Source organism: Pongo abelii, chromosome X (assembly GCF_028885655.2).
Source record: "Pongo abelii isolate AG06213 chromosome X, NHGRI_mPonAbe1-v2.0_pri, whole genome shotgun sequence".
NCBI classification, from domain to species: Eukaryota; Metazoa; Chordata; class Mammalia; order Primates; family Hominidae; genus Pongo; species Pongo abelii.
Window position 1 is genome coordinate 99,071,967 of NC_072008.2, and position 4,619 is coordinate 99,076,585.

A 4,619-nucleotide genomic window follows, 5' to 3' on the forward strand; every position below is an offset into this window, starting at 1 on the left:
CTTATACTTGGTCTGACTATTTGCAGAAAGTGCAGCAAGAATAATTATTTCTACATAGGCCTTTTAGATTGGCTTTGGTGGAACTCTGTTATCCAAGGAATCTCAGAAAAGGTCTTTTAAAGCAGAGCCCAGCCATGAGTTTATCCTCAAATACCTGTGAGTTGGGTGATCCTCTCCTCTTAAGTTTCCAAGATAACATTGGAGCTCCTGGACCTATTAAAAAGTGACATTCTTTACTGACCATAGGACAGAAACCCTGTACAGAGACTGCAAAGACAAGAATATGAGGCCAATCTCCCCATTGAGCTTTTATCAGCTCTGCAAGTTGAGACTGATTCTTTAAAATGAAGCATAATTTTCCAGTCAAAGCCTTGGTAAAATGACCAGTTTTTCCAATTGCATTCTGTTGCCAAAAAGAAAAAAGAAAAAAATTGGATTCTTATTGTACTGATGCAAACAACTATATTGCCATAAGTTAAGAATACTCACAGATAAGTTCTAAATTCTAGAGGAACCAGGCAGAGTGAAACAAACATGCTCCAAATTTGGTCACAGGAGTATACCTTACTCAATTATTAAAGGCCATAAATAGTTCAAAATAGTTTCTTTGACTCTGAAAAACAAAACATGGATCAGCAGTATTCCAAGCAAAAGTCAAGGAGGTTGCTGCAGCTTTCTGAGTTCAGTCCATTTAGTTAACTCTGGTTTTTCTTGATATTTGTGAACGTTATAGCTCTTCATGAGTACTGAACATTGTACTTTATTCCAATGGTACAATCTCTAAAGTTATCAGAATCCTGTATTTGGGAGCACGTGTTACAGTTCTATAGCTTATTATAAACCATCTTTTGAAAAGGATTAAAACAAGACAGCAACTGTCTATGAATAACAAAATGTCCAGAGTAGTTACAATTAGAAGCACAATTGACAAAGATGTTTGGTTATCTCCATGGTTTACAATAACTTAACATAACAACCTTAATTATGATTGATAGCATATACTTAGACATTTTAGAAATCCCATACAATTTTGGAATTATATATTAGTATTATTTACTAACATGTAAAGAAGATTGAATGTTATTTTGGCAATCCCATGTACCTAAACATGTCAAATAATCCTGTTTATCTCTCTTTTCTGGATATTCCAGGGGCCCTCTGGAATATCAGAAAAGCCAGGTGTTAGGAAAGACAACTTTGAAACTGAAGTTTGCTTTTTGGAAGCCTTTTTAATATGTTTAAAGCATTTGGTTGAACCTTCAGCTTTTTCCTAATTTAAAACAATCCTTTAGCCCCAGGCAAAAATTTACATTCCCATGCCTTCTTATAACCTTTTACCAAGCAAACAGACAAACAAAAAACACACATTTTACTGTTCTTACACACCTTGTATGTAAATCTATTTCCAGTAGTTTCAACTACATGTTATAATGGCAACTCCTGGCAATTTTTAACTTTAATGTAAAACCCAGTAAGTCATTTTTGTGTGTGTGCTAGGTACAGCCAATGTTTGATTCCCAGCACAATTAAGGGTGTGGTTAGTTCCATATGTCCCAGGGCCTTACTAATTGCGAAGCCAGCAAATTAATTAGGTCAAATTAATTAGAGCTGTTTTTACAGACATCACGCACAGTACACACACAGACAGGCAGAAGAAAACCCAGTCACTGGGTGGGCTATTTAACAAACAGGGCTAGGAAAACACACAGATATGAAACCAGAAAGAAACTTATTCCCTAAGGCAGGATTGCTAAACAAAGCCTTGCCACCAGAGTTACAAGCCATGCCTGCAGAACATAAAACAAGATGGAGGCTTGATTTCACAACCGAAACTTTGCAGAGAATATAAATAAATAGTGATAGTTGTTGGGCCTGGCCTAGTAAAAACATCTTCTAAAAGGAAAAAAAAAAATTAAAGGTTAACTGCTGATGGGGTAGAGAAGGGGAAGAAAAAAAACAGTTTTAAAATACCTAGGGAAGAACCTCTTATTCTTAGGCAAGTGGTTCCTCCACCAGGGAGACAAGTTTAATTGCTGTGAGTAAAAGCTGGCCTCCCTGGCCTGGGGAGAAGGAGACTCTGGGTGCCTGGCAGAAAATGCCAGCCAGCCACCTATGACTCTTTGGGCCACATATCCCAGTCCCAGCCCTGGCAAAGACAGCAGGGTGAAGGGGAGCCAATGCTCATCAGTCTCTCCGAAAAAGGAAAGAAAAGGTCACTGAAAGGCTGGGTTGGTTCCCAACCCCCGGGAGCAACAGGGGGTAGGGGTGTGGTTTCCCACAAGCTCAGAAGTCTGAGGATGAAAAATGACAGTGAGAGGTTTTGAGTCCCCATTTCATTGACCACTTCTGGAGACCCCACTTTGCATGCCAAAAATGTTGCAGGACTTTTCCTTAGTTCAGCTAAAGGCAGGGTCCTTGTTATACAGCCATGAAAATTTAGGCTGACAATTTGACCCGGGCGCGGTGGCTCACATCTGTAATCCCAGCACTTTGGGAAGCAGAGGTGGGCAGATCACGAGGTCAGGAGATCGAGACCATCCTGGCTAACACAGTGAAACCCCGTCTCTACCAAAACTACAAAAAATTAGCTGGACATGGTGGCGGGTACCTGTATTCCCAGCTACTCGGGAGGCTGAGGCAGGAGAATGGCATGAACCCGGGAGGCGGAGGTTGTAGTGAGCCGAGATCGCGCCACTGCGCTCCAGCCCGGAAGACAGAGGGAGACTCCATCTCAAAAAAAAAAAAAAAATTGAATGGTGAGTGAAGCAGGGTTTTATTGGGTGAAAAGGAAAAAAAAAAAGGGGGTCGGGGGGAAACAGGGACTCTGCAAGGCCAGAGTTCATGGTAGAGCACTTCCTGCCTGCAGCTTGAATCCCGTTACACATAAAAAGAGGAGGGACCCTGCTCCTCCCTGCTGCAAATGGTGCAAACTTCACGAGGTTCAACCCCAGAGTCCGGGCCGCTTGTAGTTTCTCCAGGGACCCCCACCTAACTGGCTGTCTCAAAATTTCACAGGCTGTACAGGAATCATGACTGGAGAGGTCTCAGGAAACTTACAAACATGGCGGAAGGCGGAAGGGAAGCAGGCATGGCTTACATGACCAGAGATGGAGAAAGAAGGTGAAGAGGGAGGTGCCACACACTTTTAAACAACCAGATCTCATGAGAACTCATTATCACGAGGACAGCAAGGGAAAAATCCTCCCCCATGATCCAATAACCTCCCACCATGCCCCTCCTCCAAATTTGGGGAATACAATTAGACATAAGATTTGGGCAGGGATGCAAATCCAAACCATATCACTAGGTGAGTTAATATATGCAAATCCAGAGCTCTGAGAATATTGCCTGGAGCATGCAGAATTCAATAAATGGCAGCTTTAACTCTAAGATTGTACAGAGATTTTACATCAAGAACTGTGATTATCATATTATTTTCCTATTAAGTCAGTGGTTTGTCTTTGTGTTAATAAGAAGAGCCAACATAAAAACTTTACCCATAATGACTGCTTACCTTTAATAAAAAAAATTCAATTTGCTTTGTGTAAGAACTAGGAGTAGTGTTAAATACCCTATGTGTTGTCAGAGTAAATAAAATCTTGGCTTCATCATTAGTGATGGGAAAATGGCTGATTAGAAATTTCCATGCAGAATTCACTGGCATTTCTCTAATTCTGAACATTCATTGTATACGTCTGTTATAAATGCTGTTGCTGATTAACTTGTATACAGGAAATGAGTTAACAAACTGCATTTAAAGCATCCAGGAAAAAATCATAACAGAGGAGGGAAAACTAAAAGGCTTGATTTCTTTCTTTATTGAAAGCTGATAGGCATTTCATAATTATTTCTGGTCTACAGATTGATTCCAATAAGCTTCTCCTTGGACATTTTTGACAGGGGATCAACATTTTTTCCTTCCTCTGTGAAAGGCGATGTATGTTTGGACACCTTCAAAGAGTGATGAAATTGAACAACATGCTTCAATGTCATAGGTTTATTCCCCTATGATCAGAGTTCCAATTATCTAACAGCTTCCTTGTAATGCTCATTGCAAAGAGTGTAGGAATGAAAGGTGGAGAATGTGGCAAGATATGCAATGGGAAATGATCTTTGATCCCAGCAAGGGAGTAGACATTGCTGTATAAAGTAAGAACACATATATATTGACAGATCTGGTTTGGTAGATTTATAGTGATTAAGCCAAAACACGACCCCTTAAGCTCATAACCTACTTGGATATTCAGTGGAAATGTGTGCCTTTAGTGTTGTCTCTTTATTTCAGCAAACATCAAAATGTGAGCCAAAAAGGAGAAAGAAGGAGGAAAAATGAGTTATTGATTTTCTCATGTTGTCTTAACCTGGTGCCTAACTGAAGGTCAGTATATGTATCCATCTCAAAGACTGACTTTTGGATAAGCTCATGGTTTCCTGAAACCACATCAAAGAAAGGCTAATTAATATTCTACAGATGCTATAGAAAAGAAAAAGAAAATATTTCAGCTGATGCAAACATTCTCTTAGGAAAATCAGACCCAGAAAACTAAACTGCAAAATAATTTGACTGCTTATCAGTAGCCCAGATAAAAGAGGGAATGTCTCAATTGGGTCAGTGGGTT